Consider the following 18,406-nt stretch of genomic DNA (forward strand, 5'->3'; position numbering starts at 1 on the left):
TGGCCCGGCCCATGAGATTTTGCGGACCATAATGGGCTGGCCCAGCTAAAGGCCCACAAGATTTTGCGGGCCATAATGGGCCGGCCCAGGTAAAGGCCCACAAGATTTTTGCGGGCCATAATGGACCGGCCCAGGTGAAGGCCCACAAGATTTTTGTGGACCATAATGGGCCGGCCCAGCTGTAGGCCCACAAGATTTTGAGGACCCTAGTAGGCCGGCCCATTAACTGGCTGCCATGTTTTGGGCCAAATGTTGCCCCATATTTGATCCGGTCCATTAATGGCCTGCCACGTTCCGGGCCTAACAATGGCCCATATGAGATCCGGCCCGTTAAAAGCCTACCACGTTCTGGGCCAAATTACGGCCCAGATCAGGTCCTGCCCTTTAAGAGGCTTTGGGCTAAATTATGGCCCATATCAGATTCGGCCCGTCAACTGGACGCTATGCTTTTGGGCCCACTTGCTAAAGGCCCATTTAGTAATTCGGCCTGATATTAGTTTCAGCCTGTTAAGGGCGCGCTTAACATTTCGGCCCTATATTAATTTCGGCCTGTTAAAAGCCCGTCATATAGTTGGGCCTATCTACGGCCCGGTTTGCATCCGGCCTGCTCGCAGCCAATAATCTGATTGGGCCAAACAAGGACCGAGACAATTTTGGCATGTTAAAAGCACGTGAGTTGATTGGCACAATCATGGGCCGGGGTCCATTTTGGGCTTCTGCCGGCCCGTGAGCTGTTCGGCATGTTTCAGGCCCAACCTACTTCTCAGCCTACTAAAAGCCCATTTACTTTTCTTGCGAAAAGAGGGCCGGCGGTTTACTCGGCCTATTAAAGGCCCGAATCTACTAGTGGGCCAGTTTACATTTAGGCCTTCTAACGGACCAAGATGACGGGGCCCATGATGCGGATCATACATCGTGATTGCATGACGGCCCGATTATGTACCGTAATTTTACGGTTTGGCCAGTTTACAGCGAAGACATGATATATATACAGTAAAATAACTGCAGCATCATGAATAAGAAAAAACCTAGACTATACAATAAAGAAATTACGGCATATTACATCCACTGGGCATCAAATTTCGCCACTATGATAATAAAGCACAAGCAGACAGCAGATTACATACACGGGGCATCAAAGATCGCCACCGGTGCAACTAAACACGCCGACAAAATAATATACAAAACCGACAACACTTCAATAGAGTTCAAGAAAGGTTAGCCCTGCTGGGGAGCTGCAGCGCAAGCAGCTGAGCAAGCTGATGAGACTGCGCTTGTTTAACACTTATATCCTCCTCACTCTGAAAGATAAACAAGCAGACAGATGACAGGTTTTGCACATAAAAGTATCAGTGCTGACAATTCATCACATTTCTTACTGACGAATAAAGTGACACAGTTTAAAATTGCATTAACACAATATGGTATTGTTCAGGTCAAGACATGGCAGGAAATGACATTGTGAAGGAGTTGGCAGCTTCACGACACCACTCGATTACAGATCAAGAACTCATAAGTATTAATGGTTAGTGTGCTGTCAATTTATCCCATTTCAGATTGGCAAATAAAGAGACGGTTTAAATAATAGTAGAATGATATGACATTGTTAATAGTTAAGACATTGCAGAATATGACATTGTGTTGTAGTGGGTAGGTTCACCACACCACTGGATTACAGATCAAGAACAGAAGCATACATGCAGTGCAAAAGAAGATCACTTGCTCTGTATAGTTTAATTTACATGGTATGAAGAAGGAACTTGGTTGTACAACTGAAAACTTAAATTGAGAAGGACAAACTTTTGTTTATGAACTACATAATAAACTTTAAACATGCAATTTAATGCAAACACCAAAAATAAACAGTTGTTGCAGTCATGCCTAACCAAATATACACAACAAAGTTTGAAGGCTTGAGAAGGACTGATAATCCCCAAGTGCAGGGAATCATCGTAGCAATTTCCAATGGTGGAAGTGATAAGTATGGAGTGTCGAACCCAAAAGGAGCTAAAGGTAAGATCGATATTCTCTCAAGCCCTATCTGCCACTGATACGACTCTACGTACACCGAACATTTGCTTCCAACTAGCAACGAGAAATAAAACTATGTTGTGGGTATGAAGTGGATAACTTTGCATGATATCGGAGAGCTAAAATATAAAAGTAGGTGATGTTATCATAAAGTTAGAATATATTACTAAATATTATAAAGAGCGAGAGTGGAATAATGGTGGATCGGTGGGCGGAATTGTCCTAGGCAATCGTTAACAAGACCGGTAATCACTATTGTAGTTTCATGTGAGGGAGAGGCATAAGCTAACATACTTTCTCTACTTGGATCATATGCACTTATGATTGGAACTCTAGCAATTATCCGCAACTACTAAATATCATTAAGGTAAAACCCAACCATAGCATTAAAGCATCAAGTCCTCTTTATCCCATACGCAACAACCCCCTTACTCGGGTTTGTGTTTCAGCCACTCACACAACCCACTATATGTGAATCATAAATGTATTGCAACACCCTACAGCGGGAATCCCTGACGCTTGCGCGACAAGGAGGGCACCATAGGACAGCACCAAAGTAAAACATACAACTCATACCAATCTAGATCATTAATCAACCCAAAGACAAAGGATATCTACTCAAAACATCATAGGATGGCAACACATCATTGGATCATAATATGTGGCATAAAGCACCATGTTCAAGTAGGGATTACAGCAGGGTGCGGGAGAGTGGACCGCATAAAGAGATGAGGATGGTGATGATGATGGTGATGTTGATGAAGACGATCACCGCGGCGAGGATTCCCCTCTCAATGGCACTCCGTTGCCACCAAGAGAGAGGAGGAGAGGTTCTCCCCCTTGTGCTTCCTCCTCCATGGCCTTCCCCTCTGGTCCTTGGCCTTCATGGTGATGATGGCCCCTCCGGGATCCTCCTCCATGCCCGATGATGATGATGGCCCCCTCCGGCAGGGTGCCGGAGAGGTCCTAGATTGGTTTTTGGTGGCTACAGAGGCTTATGGCGGCGGAACTCCCGATGTAGGTTAATTTTCCGATGTTTCTGTATTTATAGGAATTTTTGGCGTCGGCCTCACGTGAAGGAGGTGCCCGAGGCGTCCACGAGGCAGGCCCACGCGCCTGGGGGGTGGGCACACCCCCACCCTCGTGGACGCCCCGGGACTCTCCTGGCCCAACTCTTTTACTCCAGGGTCTTCTTTGGTCCATAAAAAATCATCAAAAATTGGCACGTCAATTGGACTCCGTTTGATATTCCTTTTCTGTAAAACTCAAAAACAAGGAAAAAACTGGCACTGGGCACTAGGTTAATAGGTTAGTCCCAAAAATCATATAAAATAGCATATAAATGCATATAAAACATCTAAGATGGATAATATAATAGCATGAATACTTCATAAATTATAGATATGTCGGAGACGTATCAGCATCCCCAAGCTTAATTCCTACTCGTCCTCGAGTAGGTAAATGATAAAAGAAATAATTTATGAAGTGTGAATGCTAGCAAGTGCATAAGTTTCATCAATGATAGTTTCAATCACTTTTTATAGCATCATTATATATCATAACAGTAGCTCATCTTCATAAAACTTTTCATGATCAAGTAACAAACTATTCACATGTTAAAGTATAGATTATAAACTTTCTTGAAACTAACAAACTATATACTCAGTTATCAAACAATTGCAATTCATCTTATTTTCAGGAAGGGTCTATGTCAGAGCTTTGATTTAGCAAACTCCACATACTCAACTATCATTTAGTCTTTCACAATTGCTAACACTCACGTGATATTTATGGGTTCAAAGTTTTAATCGGACACAGAGAAAGATAGGGGCTTATAGATTCGCCTCCCAACCTTTTACCTCAAGGGTAATGTCAACAATAATATTTCATGAAACTTACATCCAATTGGATATATATATCAGGATCTTTCCAACACAATGTGCTTGCCAAAGGATAAAATGTAAAAAGGAAAGGTGAAAATCACCATGACTCTTGCATAAGGGTAGAAGATAAAAGTAAAAGATAGGCCCTTCGCAGAGGGAAGCAGAGGTTGTCATGCGCTTTTATGGTTGGATGCAAAAAATCTTAATGCAAAAGAACGTCACTTTATATTGCCACTTGTGATATGGACCTTTATTATGTAGTCCGTCCCTTTTATTTCTTCCACATCAGAAGATCGTATAAAGCTTGTTTTCTCCACATTAATAGATCATACATATTTAGAGGGAAATTTTTATTGCATGCACCGATGACAACTTACTTGAAGGATCTTACTCAATCCATAGGTAGGTATGGTGGACTCTCATGGCAAAACTGGTTTAAGGAATGTTTGGAAGCACAAGTAGTATCTCTACTTGGTGCAAAGAATTTGGCTAGCATGAGGGGGAAAAGCAAGCTCAACATGTTGGATGATCCAAGACAATATACTTTATTTCGGATATAAGCAAACATAACCCATTACGTTGTCTTCCTTGTCCGACATCAACCTTTTAGCATGTCATATTTTAATGAGTGCTCACAATTACAAAAGATGTCCAAGATAGTATATTTATATGTGAAATCTCTCTTCCTTCAATATTCTTTCATGAATTGTTCAAGTGACCAATTCTACGTTTGCTAACTTTCAATAAGTTTACTACCTATACTTATTCTATGTGAAGTCATTACTCCCCATGGTATAAGCATATGAAACATATATAAATTCAGGTTTATGATATTTCAATTATTCAACCATTTACTCATAGGATATACGTGAAGCACGTGAGTAAATGACAAACTACTCCAAAAGATAACAGTGAAGGACACTGAGTAGTCAAACAATTAACTAGCCATGGGAGGATTATTTTTCATTTGATAATTCAGATCCAATGATTTTATTCAAACAGCAAGTAAAAATTGAAAATACGCTCCAAGCAAAACACATATCATGTGACGAATAAAAATATAGCTCCGAGTAAGGTATACCGATAGTTTTGAAGACGAAAGAGGGGATGCCTTCTGGGGCATCCCCAAGCTTAGGATCTTGAGTCTTCCTTTAATATTACCTTGGGGTGCCTTGGGCATCCCCAAGCTTAGGGTCTTTCCACTCCTTATTCTCCTCATATCGATATCTCACCCAAAGCTTGAAAACTTCAATCACATGGCACTTAATGGAACTTCGTGAGATAGGTTAGTATGATAAAGAGTAAACCATTCACTTTGGTACTGTCAAAGACAAGACTCATAATTGTTCTCACACAATGCCTTCTGTACCATATCATTTCTACAATTTATATTGAGAAATATAAGTCATAGAAACTAGAAAACAAGCAAACTATGCAATGAAAACAGAATCTGTCAAAAACTGAACAGACTGTAATGATCTGAACACTAACCATACTTCTGCTACTCAAAAAATTATGAAATAAATTGGTGGACGTGAGGAATTTTTCTATTAATCTTATGCCAAAAGAATCAACTCAAAAGCACTCTTCTGTAAAAAAATGATAGCTAATCTCGTGAGTGCAAAGTTTCTGTTTTTTACAGCAAGATCACATTAACTTTCACCCAAGTCTTCCCAAAGGTCTTACTTGGCACTGTATTGAAACAAAAGCTATAAAACATGATTACTACAGTAGCTTAATCATGTAACACACAAAAACAGTAAGGGTAAATATTGGGTTGTCTCCCAACAAGCGCTTTTCTTTAGTGCCTTTTAGCTAGGCATGATGATTTCAATGATGCTCACATAAAAGATAAGAATTGAAACATAAAGAGAGCATCATGAAGAATATGACTAGCACATTTGAATCTAACCAACTTCCTATGCCTAGGGATTTTTTGAGCACATAATTTATAGGAACAAGAATCAACTAGCATAGGAAGGCAAAACAAGTATAACTTCAAAACTTTAAGCACATAGAGAGGAAACTTGATATTATTGCAACTCCTACAAGCATATATTCCTCCCTCATAATAATTTTCAATAGCATCATGAATGAATTCAACAATATAACCAACACATAAAGCATTCTTTTCATGATCTACAAGCATAGAAATTTTTCTACTCTCCACATAAGCAAAATTCTTCTCATTCGGAATAGCGGGATCACTAGTTCCTAAAGTTGACACTCTTCCAAACCCGCTTTAGATGATAGTATTCTTTTGACTATATACTGCAAGGCAACAGCCTCACAGTCCTTTATTAATAATTAAAAAAGAAGTATAGTCACAAGTTTACAAATTTACAGGAAAAGAGAAGAGATACTTACAAGAAAAGGGTCTAAGAAAGGTTAGCTATCCAAGACAGTAAACTATCTTTATATTTACATCTAATCCTATGAGACAGAAGAGAAATGTCATGGATAAAGTTCCTTCTCCAAGCTCTAAAAGAAGGTTGCTCATTTCTGAAGATCTTCCCATTCCTTTGTGTCCAAATATTCCAAGTAGCAGTGAAGACAACCTCAGTGAAGAAAGGATGACCGAAATCCCTCCTAACTATTTGAGTCATCTCATATGTGGTTTGGTTCGGTTGAACAGACCAAGAAATCCCAAGATACTTCCAAACCCTTTAGCAAAAATTGCAAGCAAAGAAAAGATGAGCCCGATCCTCATGTTGTGCAAGGTTGCATAGCACACATGTGTCATCCTGGATGATCCAATGATGACGTTGCATCATATCCCTAGTGTTCAAACGATCCATTAAGAGAAGCCAGCCAAACACTTTGAACTTGAGCGTGCATGCACACTTCCAAATCCATTTGAAGATGGGGTCAACCACTAGGCGTGAGAAGCAAGAGTCATAGTATATCTTTGACATAAAAACACCAGACTTCGAAGGCCACTTCCAAATTTCTTTGCTCTCACCATCCAGATTGATCAAAGCCAGCAGAGCCTGGAGCTATGTGAATTCCGAGTAGGCCTCCTGTGACATAGGCAAATGGAAATGATCCAAGACATCAGGCCGCTCCATAAACTCCTTGACAGTGATTGCATCATCAACTACAAATGAATGTAGCCTCGGGAAGCAGTCTTGTAAAAGGACAGCACGATTTCCCAGCTGCCAACGGTCGAGCCAAAAAAGCACCGTGTCGCCAACCTAAACTTGTGGAACAGCTTGCAGAAATTGGGATATAAACGCATGACATCACACCACCAAAAGGAGCCACAGTTCTGGGTGCTTTGAGGTGGTGACGATGCATAATAAGTGTCCCAAATTAATGATACCCAAGGCACGTCCTGTGACACCCCAAGATTTTGACCTTGTTTTATAAATTAAAAATTTTGCCCGGAAATAAAACTTTCCCATTTGTCAAGTTTTACCCTTTTGTTATTTTGAATTTTTACCTCAAGTGGAAAAAAAAACTTTCCAAAGGTATTGTTGGACTTACATGCCCTCTTTATAAAAACAATTCTTTATCAGTGGATTTATTTGCATAATTAATTTCCATAAGCTTTATCCTTTTAAAATGATCTTTCTCAAGTTTTGGAGCCTGTTTTGCACTACAACCATCTGATAAATACTTTTAAAAATTTCACCAAAATTTGGGGATGTCATGTGATGTTTCCACATCACTTTTATGCAAAAAAAAAATTTGGCCATTGGAGATTTTGTGCTCTACACCAACTTTTCCAATCTGGTCCAGTAGGCATCCTTGCACTACAACCTATTTAAATATTCCTCTTAAAAAATTTCCAAGTGTTTGGAGATGTCAGTAGATGCATACAATTCATCTTCATGCAAAAACCCAGTGATGTTCTTTGAAAAATTTGAGTGAATCAACCTCTTTTTCATTCTGGTCCAGTTTAGTGATTTGTACTGCAACTATTTTATTTTGCTCTAGTGACCCTGAGCTTTTTCTTACTTGAAGCCCTCCCTTCAAAACCCTTAAGTCTAGGAGAGTGGACTCATTGGAGGATTTTAAGTGCATGCAATAAACCCTTTTTCTTTTTGTCCAAAACTGGAGTTTTGCAAAACTTGCACTAACAAGTTTCTGGTTTTGCAAAAGTGATCTTGCCACCATCTTCTACATCTAAAGAGATCCTGATCTGGAAATTTTGGCCACTCCAAGAGTTGCCAAAGTGCACTTGGCGTTCTGTCGAACAGTTGGTGGGCACTGTCTGTTTTAACTTGAGTTTTTAGTTTGCACGGTGGACTTAATCCCCTGACCTAGCAACCTTGTCCACTAAACTCCCAGCTATCTTTATCCTAGTCCTGTTAATTGCCAGCTCCACCCTCGCGCGCTAGACCACCCTGGCATTTCGTCGAGCAGGTTCCGTGCGTGCTCTGGGCGCGCCCAGAGCGCACGTTTTGCACGCGCGCGCACTGAGCCGCCGCGCCGCACTGCCACACTCGACGCGACCCGTCCCTGGCCCCTGCTCACCTGCTGAACCGCGCACTAGCTCGCCCACTCTCCACGCCACCCCATGACGCCCCACAGCGCCGCTGGCAGAGCGTTTGGCGACACGCCGGCGTCGGCAGCGAGCCACTGACATGGTCGGCGCCGCCCAAACCACACCAGCGCGCCAGCTGCCCCCATGAACAGCTCGGTCTTATCCCGAAGCTCGTCGGCACGTGCTCGTCGCCGCCACGTCGCCCTGCAGCTACAGCACGGCTGTCGCCGGCGATCTTATCCTCAGCCGCCGCGGCCCAGCCCCGAGCGCCTATTTAAGGGATCCTCGAGCTCGTTCAAGACCTCAGGCGCCCTCAGACTGTTCCCCTAGTTCTCCCCTAGCAGTGGATCGACCCGAAGTGGCCATCTTCCTCGTCTCCGGCCAGTGCGGCCGCCGCCAAGCTCCGGTGCAATACGTCGCGTCCAGCCACTCCCCCGCCCAACCAACGCCACCAATAGCTTCCCCTTATCCTTGCGGAGCTGCCCAGCAACTCAACCTCGATCGGTGACCACCAGCGCCCAAAACTCACTCCACTCCCGTAGCCCTCTCCGCCGCGGAGCTCGCCGCCGGTGACTTACTCCGCCTCCGCCTGCCCAACGGCCACCGGGAGGACCGCCCAGGTCTGGCGGGTCCATCCCTGCCCTCAGGTGCCCTCGAAGAGCCGTCGTTCGTCGATGGCGATCGCCGGAGGCCGCCACCGTTCGGGCAGAGAGAGAGAGAGGAGGGAGGGAAGAACGGTCAAACCTGACCAGTGGGCCCTCTGGACCCACTGTCAGTGACCCGCGCGCCGTCTCCTCTGATTAAGTGAAGGCGCGGACGTCTTGAGTACGTTTCCTCTGCTGCGAAAGCGTATTCTCTCCGAAACGTTTTCTTTTTCTGGTTTTTATTAAAAACAGAAGTTTGACTGATCTTTGACTGGCTATAACTTTTAAAATAAAACTCCAAATGAGCTGATTCTTTTTCCTACCTCTCCCAAATTTCATCTAGTTTATTTTAAGATTTATTTCAAAAATATTTGAGACAACTTTTTGTACTGTGTTTGATATATTTGTTATTTGGATATTTTGCAAAATAGGAAAAATGGAGAGAAGGGAAAACTTTCAAAAAAGTGCATCCTTTGCATACTCTTGAAGGCAAGCATTTCTGAACTCTGGCATGATATTTTGTGTGGTGTTTGATACGGTTACAACACCACTTGACTTGGAGTATACGTTATTTTTATGCAAAGATAAGTCACACGCATGAGTGCATTCTGGAGATACCTTGCTGTTATTAATGGATATGTTGGTGATAGTGATCATCCCCGTGAGTCCCTCATGCATACCAGAAGGAAGTCGGGAAAGTCGTGGTCTTGGGTAGACACGAGCTTGTCCCTAGTTCCTCGTCGGGATGAGTGTGTCCGGTATGACATGATGAGATTTGATGAGCGGTGATTCTATCTGTTGCTGGTAATATTTTGGTTGTGTTAATCATTTGGTGAGTTACTTGGACCACCTGAGTCGGTCGTAGGTCGAGTCTTGATCGGTAACTCCCTTATTTGTTGGTACTACCACTTGTCCCTGTCGCAGACGGGGTATGGTTCAGTAAGTTGTCAACCCCTTACCAAAGCACACACCGTACAGAGAGGCCATGGTGGAAGATACCAGAGGCCTCCGGTAGGCATGCCACTTGGTCCGGGGGCATGGGTGTTTCCGGTTGGGACCGAGAGGGGGCACCCCTTAGAGCGCGCGAATATAAATTTGATCCCATGCTACGTCGAGGTTGTAGCCTCCCCACTTAGAGTTTTGCTTGGCAGGTGTCGTGGGTGACTCCAGACACCGGTGAGTTAGGCTGGTGTGTGCAGGTCGGGCGTGTTTTCAATTAAAAGGCCGTAGGCGGAATTAGTCCCGATGGGCTAAATAAATCCGTTACTCGTGGGTAAAAAGTACACCCTCTGCAGAGGTCATATCTTTTTGGATAGCCATGTTCAAGAGTAAGGACCACAGTCCGACTGGAAATCTAGTAACGGTATTCGGATGAAGAACGATTTAACTAGAACTCCGTGACGGTTTTCGGATGGAGACACGGCTAACTGGATCATAGTAACGGTATTCGGATGGAGGACGAATTAGCTAGAACTCAGTGACGGTCTTCGGATGGAGAAACGGCTAGACTAGATTTGGTTTATGACCTGTGACATCTGAGGATCATGTTTTATTATTATTATTGTGGACTAACCATTTACATTATGTATTTTATTGAGTATCCCTGGGATGGTTCTACCTCCTGGATATTCACTGCGATTATTCTTATATAAGCCCTTTATGTGGCGTCGCTCAGATGCCCGACTGTGGCATGTTTGATTTTTATTTATTTATCTTTTATAAGCCCTTTATGTGGTGTCGCTCAGACGCCCGACTGTGGCATGTTTGATATTTATTTATCTTTTATAAGCCCTTTATGTGGTGTCGCTCAGACGCCCGACTGCGGCATTGTCATTTTATTTGCAACCTTTCGAGGAGTCTTTTCAGACACTCGCTCAGTGCATTCCATTCTTACTCCCGTATTGCATACTCATGTTTTTAACCGCACGCGAGCATCACAGACTTTCGTTTACTTCATGGCAGACTTATTATCATAAAATGTTTCGGAGTTTGATTATCTCTTGTTATATCATACCCGTGTTCTTAATGTTTGCGAGTACATTCAAACGTACTCACTGGCTTGTCCCTGGCTATTGTCTTGGCCAGATTTCGCGCATGGAGATAAGTATCATGGTGACAGCCCCGGAATCCTTCGTGTTGACGATAGCAGCCTCGCGAAGATAGGAGTTATCCTGGTCAGCTGTTCTTGTGGGAAATGGAATCCCATAGACGCAGATGTTCCACAAACCGCTTCCGCCATCAACCACTAGAAACCAAATGTTGTACTCCTAGGCCACAATGGTCTTGTACTACATATTTTGTACCTTGCTTGGAATTCTTGTATCAAGTTGGTGCCTCATCAGCTAACAGTAATCCTGGGGCTGGTGAGCACAAAGGCCGTTTTCTGGGAAATTAATATCCCGAAAATCCGGTCGTGACAGACTTGGTATCAGAGCCAGGCTGACCATTGGCTAACCCTATCTTAGCCAGGTCAATAAACCTAGGTTAACCAAACCACCAGACCTTAGCATAACCCCGATCAAGCTTCCCGCGTAAGATAGCCCCACAGTGACCCGATGCCTTTCGGCGGACGGTGCCCAACCTATCAGCCTAGCCCGTCGATCACGCGCCAGTGACCGACACCCAACCCGTCTCTATCGCAAGCGTGCGGTGGAAGACTCTGTCCCCTTTTCCCTATAAAAAGGGCACGCTAGCCTCAACACGGCACAGCACAGCCTCTTTCCCCCAAAACCAAGCCACGATGCCTGGTCCCATTGTTCACAATGAGACCACAGCAACCAACCTTGGAGGTTTTGTGACCGTGCTCGCAAACCTCACCCGCCGTACCTATGCATTAGAAGAGCCTCCTGAATATGTTGTGTACCAAGGACCCATCTACGGTGAGAGCCGTCTGTACTGGGCCACTGTGCACATCTACGGTAGGGGTCTGTCGCCAGAGCTCCCCTACAGGTTCACTGGAAGGACAACTTCCTTTGAGCCACAAGCCATCCCACTGGCAGCCCGAGAAGCTATAGTTCAACTCCGGCACTTGTCACCCAGAGTTAACTGTCGCTCGTTCTACTACTACCCCAGTCGTGACGGGTATGGTAGGCCGCCCCAGGTTGCCAACGGAGATCACGAGACGGATCCTGCGCTACTGCATCTGGTGCGCTATGTAAGCGCACTAGAGCAACTATTCGATCAGGTCACACTCGATCTGATCGCAGCTCGTGGAGAACTGGTTCGCCGAGCCCCGGCGAGAAGAGAAGCGGAGCCCGACACCGACAACCCAGTCGTGCTGTTCGGACACCCGATCGATCCCTTGAGGTCTGCCCCAGCCATCAACCAGAGTGCGTTGGTGTCACCAGAAGCGCTTCGTCGCCTTTTGGGAACCCATTCCAACGGGATTATGGCCAACAACCCCCGCGATGGTCATCACCACTACCCCGACCCGGCAGCCCCTCAACCTCAGCCGGCAAATCCTGACGGAGAAACCCATGGAGAAACCTCGGCATCCGCCAGGCCAGCCCACTTAGACATTAACGAAGTAGACTAAGTCGCTCGAGTTGTATCGAGCCTTAGTTTTCCTACGCTTTGTAATGGTGTGGTCTTGTATCGCTTTTATTACATGCTTGAGCGCCCCTGTTTTGGTGTAGTAGTTATGCATTTGTACGTTAGCATACAGTTGCATTTTTTTCGGGCGCAGCTACCTAGACCAACCCCGACGGCACCCACAGTAATGCGTCACATTTATGTGATATGTATATCTGTGGCTTTGACCCGAGAACAGGATCGGCAACCAGTCACCTTTCACCCCGGTGGTTAACCCAGCCCCAATGCTATATAAGGGCCACTTCGTGACCTTGCCGAGTACCCCTCACCATTGTGCGCAGCACTCACAGCCATGCCGACCCCCAGTATTTATCTGAGAACCCCAGACGCAACCCCGGGTAGTTTTGTTAAATTATTGTGGGACTTTACCTGCAGTACTATGAGTGCCACCCATCCACCCCAGTACGAATTGCTCAAATCAAGGATCACCCCTTCCACCTCGAAATATTGGGCAGTGGTGCACATCCCTCCCGCTTACCCAAACCAAGATCCAACGGAAGTTTCCTTCGTGGGGAAATCCATGCCGACTCCGCATATGGCCTTAGAAGCTGCTGCGTACGAGGCGCTCACTCGTCTTCGATTCACGGTGCCCTATGCCAGCGAGCGAGGATATTATTATTTTCCAAGTCGTGCAGCACCCGGAGAAGTTGCATCTTTTCCCGGTGGACGAATTGAGAGAGATCCAGTACTGGCCAACCTTGCCCAGTACGTTATCGCTCAGGAGCGTTTGACTCAGCGGGTAATGGGTTATCTCCAGAGCCTCGCTGATTTAAATCCTCGGATCGCTATTGGCAGACCACTGAGGCCTGACCAAGAAGGACGCATTCATCGGCTGGTCAACCCACTTCCCCCGATAGAAGAAGAGTGTGCCCCAGTGCCAGAGGCATTTTCTCAGGACCCTGTCTTTTTGCCTTTTTCCTTGTAAACGTCCCCGCTGTGTTTATTATCCCAGTAATTATTTATGTGTTGTGATTGGTGCGATGGATCCAATTTTTGGTTTCATTTATGAAAGCGGTTCTTCAGCTGTTGATTTTTGTTTTGGCAAAAAAAAAATTCCGCGATAAAAATTGTGATGAGATTTCTTTCCCCGAGTCACTGCTGCGTATATATTTTCGCAACATAGATTTTTTTATTCACGCAGCACCGTAACAGCACACTTACAACCTTAACCACTCGACCTCGTGCGCTATCTCAAATCCTCATACACATTGTTACGCCTAACTGACCACACCCGAGGACACCACAGTCTCAGTAAGAGAGATTTGGGAGTGATCATTCGAGCGCGAGCTGCCCCGGCACACCGACAGCAGTTAGCCCTCGATACCGCGCCTAATCCACGTGATCGCTGCCGCCGCGAAGAGCTAACACTCGAGCGGCAGCATCACGACGATCGTCCAGGATCATCGCGCACAGGAGCACGGAGAATCCCAGCAGCACCGCCAAACCTCCACACACCAGGACCACATACCAGTCCGGCATCGCCTCCGCCATTAGAGCCTCGTCTCGAGCTCCTGCTAACAACAATGGAGGGGAAGGAAGGAGAAATAGAAGCGAGGCCAGGTGTGAGGAAGAAGAGGGGAGCACCGCGATCGTTTTATAGCTCGAGATCGGTGTACGGTGGGCGAGGTCCACCAGCGCCCACCGTCGCTCGATCGCTGGTGTTCGGAGGCAAGTCCGCGAGCAGTGCCGACAACGCACTGGCCCGCGAGGTGAGTGCACGTTGCCCCAGCAGCTAGCACGCCGCGCACTACCGCGGTACGGCCTAGATGACCTACGAGCTAGGCATCGCCGGCGGAGGAAGCGCGGGAGAACACGTGAGAGAGAAGAGAGAGAGCCAGAGGTTGAAGAAGAGGCCGACAGCGGGCCCCGGATCCACCAGTCAGCCAGAGAGAGCACTGTGCTCTCGGGTACGACCAGTGTATTTTAGTAATTTAGAATTTATTCTAAATTACTGTATCCGCGTAGAAATATCTCGTTTTTCCCCGACCGTGGATTTTTCTCACGCTACGCCAGTGTACCACACTGTGGTTTTACACCACTAATTGCCCTCTCACTGTAGCCGCATTTTATTTGCACAGTAAAAATCTTTTCCCCTTTGATAAAAGCATTTTCTGTTCAAAAAGGCTTTTAACAAATCTCAAGGACGAGATTTTTCTTAAGGGGGGTAGTATTGTGACACCCCAAGATTTTGACCTTGTTTTATAAATTAAATTTTTTGCCCGGAAATAAAACTTTCCCATTTGTCAAGTTTTACCCTTTTGTTATTTTGAATTTTTACCTCAAGTGGAAAAAAAACTTTCCAAAGGTATTGTTGGACTTACATGCCCTCTTTATAAAAACAATTCTTTATCAGTGGATTTATTTGCATAATTAATTTCCATAAGCTTTATCCTTTTAAAATGATCTTCCTCAAGTTTTGGAGCCTGTTTTGCACTACAACCATCTGATAAATACTTTTAAAAATTTCACCAAAATTTGGGGATGTCATGTGATATTTCCACATCACTTTTATGCAAAAATATTGTTTTGGCCATTGGAGATTTTGTGCTCTACACCAACTTTTCCAATCTGGTCCAGTAGGCATCTTTGCACTACAACCTATTTAAATATTCCTCTTAAAAATTTTCCAAGTGTTTGGAGATGTCAGTAGATGCATACAATTCATCTTCATGCAAAAACCCACTGACATGGTCGGCGCCGCCGAAACCACACCAGCGCGCCAGCTGCCCCCATGAACAGCTTCGTCTTATCCCGAAGCTCGTCGGCACGTGCTCGTCGCCGCCACGTCGCCCTGCAGCTACAGCACGGCTGTCGCCGGCGATCTTATCCTCAGCCGCCGCGGCCCAGCCCCGAGCGCCTATTTAATGGATCCTCGAGCTCGTTCAAGACCTCAGGCGCCCTCAGACTGTTCCCCTAGTTCTCCCCTGGCAGTGGATCGACCCGAAGTGGCCATCTTCCTCGTCTCCGGCCAGTGCGGCCGCCGCCAAGCTCCGGTGCAATACGTCGTGGCCAGCCACTCCCCCGCCCAACCAACGCCACCAATAGCTTCCCCTTATCCTTGCAGAGCTGCCCAGCAACTCAACCTCGATCGGTGACCACCGGAGCCCAAAACTCACTCCACTCCCGTAGCCCTCTCCGCCGCGGAGCTCGCCGCCGGTGACTTACTCCGCCTCCGCCCGCCCAACGGCCACCGGGAGGACCGCCCAGGTCTGGCGGGTCCATCCCTGCCCTCAGTTGCCCTCGAAGAGCCGCCGTTCGTCGACGGCGATCACCGGAGGCTGCCACCGTTCGGGCAGAGAGAGAGAGAGGAGGGAGGGAAGAACGGTCAAACCTGACCAGTGGGCCCTCTGGACCCACTGTCAGTGACCCGCGCGCCGTCTCCTCTGATTAAGTGAAGGCGCGGACGTCCTGAGTACGTTTCCTCTGCTGCGAAAGCGTATTCTCTCCGAAACGTTTTCTTTTTCTGGTTTTTATTAAAAACAGAAGTTTGACTGATCTTTGACTGGCTATAACTTTTAAATAAAACTCCAAATGAGCTGATTCTTTTTCCTACCTCTCCCAAATTTCATCTAGTTTATTTTAAGATTTATTTCAAAAATAGTTGAGATAACTTTTTGTACTGTGTTTGATATATTTGTTATTTGGATATTTTGCAAAATAGGAAAAATGGAGAGAAGGGAAAACTTTCAAAAAAGTGCATCCTTTGCATACTCTTGAAGGCAAGCATTTCTGAACTCTGGCATGATATTTTGTGTGGTGTTTGATACGGTTACAACACCACTTGACTTGGAGTATACGTTATTTTTATGCAAAGATAAGTCACACGCATGAGTGCATTCTGGAGATACCTTGCTGTTATTAATGGATATGTTGGTGATAGTGATCATCCCCGTGAGTCCCTCATGCATACCGGAAGGAAGTCGGGAAAGTCGTGGTCTTGGGTAGACACGAGCTTGTCCCTAGTTCCTCGTCGGGATGAGTGTGTCCGGTATGGCATGATGAGATTTGATGAGCGGTGATTCTATCTGTTGCTGGTAATATTTTGGTTGTGTTAATCATTTGGTGAGTTACTTGGACCACCTGAGTCGGTCGTAGGTCGAGTCTTGATCAGTAACTCCCTTATTTGTTGGTACTACCACTTGTCCCTGTCGCAGACGGGGTATGGTTCAGTAAGTTGTCAACCCCTTACCAAAGCACACACCGTACAGAGAGGCCATGGTGGAAGATACTGGAGGCCTCCGGTAGGCATGCCACTTGGTCCGGGGGCATGGGTGTTTCCGGTTGGGACCGAGAGGGGGGCACCCCTTAGAGCGCGCGAATATAAATTTGATCCCATGCTACGTCGAGGTTGTAGCCTCCCCACTTAGAGTTTTGCTTGGCAGGTGTCGTGGGTGACTCCAGACACCGGTGAGTTAGGCTGGTGTGTGCAGGTTGGGCGTGTTTTCAATTAAAAGGCCGTAGGCAGAATTAGTCCCGATGGGCTAAATAAATCTGTTACTCGTGGGTAAAAAGTACACCCTCTGCAGAGGTCATATCTTTTTGGATAGCCATGTTCAAGAGTAAGGACCACAGTCCGAGTGGAAATCTAGTAACGGTATTCGGATGAAGAACGATTTAATTAGAACTCCGTGACGGTTTTCGGATGGAGACACGGCTAACTGGATCATAGTAACGGTATTCGGATGGAGGACGAATTAGCTAGAACTCAGTGACGGTCTTCGGATGGAGAAACGGCTAACCTAGATTTTGTTTATGACCTGTGACATCTGAGGATCATGTTTTATTATTATTATTGTGGACTAACCATTTACATTATGTATTTTATTGAGTATCCCTGGGATGGTTCTACCTCCTGGATATTCACTGCGATTATTCTTATATAAGCCCTTTATGTGGCGTCGCTCAGATGCCCGACTGTGGCATGTTTGATTTTTATTTATTTATCTTTTATAAGCCCTTTATGTGGTGTCGCTCAGACGCCCGACTGTGGCATGTTTGATATTTATTTATCTTTTATAAGCCCTTTATGTGGTGTCTCTCAGATGCCCGACTGCGGCATTGTCATTTTATTTGCAACCTTTCGAGGAGTCTTTTCAGACACTCGCTCAGTGCATTCCATTTTTACTCCCGTATTGCATACTCATGTTTTTAACCGCACGCGAGCATCACAGACTTTCGTTTACTTCATGGCAGACTTATTATCATAAAATGTTTCAGAGTTTGATTATCTCTTGTTATATCATACCCGTGTTCTTAATGTTTGCGAGTACATTCAAACGTACTCACTGGCTTGTCCCTGGCTATTGTCTTGGCCAGATTTCGCGCATGGAGATAAGTATCGTGGTGACAGCCCCGGAATCCTTCGTGTTGACGATAGCAGCCTCGCGAAGATAGGAGTTATCCTGGTCAGCTGTTCTTGTGGGAAATGGAATCCCATAGACGCAGATGTTCCACAAACCGCTTCCGCCATCAACCACTAGAAACCAAATGTTGTACTCCTAGGCCACAATGGTCTTGTACTACATATTTTGTACCTTGCTTGGAATTCTTGTATCAAGTTGGTGCCTCATCAGCTAACAGTAATCCTGGGGCTGGTGAGCACAAAGGCCGTTTTCTGGGAAATTAATATCCCGAAAATCCGGTCGTGACACGTCCACTTTATTAAAGAACTTGAAGAGATGCTTTAGTAACAAAGCCTCATTTTGAATGCCCAAGTTAAGAACACCCAAACCACCGAATTTCTTAGGGCGACAGACTAAATCCCAAGC

Source organism: Triticum aestivum, chromosome 2D (genome assembly GCF_018294505.1).
Source record: "Triticum aestivum cultivar Chinese Spring chromosome 2D, IWGSC CS RefSeq v2.1, whole genome shotgun sequence".
NCBI classification, from domain to species: Eukaryota; Viridiplantae; Streptophyta; class Magnoliopsida; order Poales; family Poaceae; genus Triticum; species Triticum aestivum.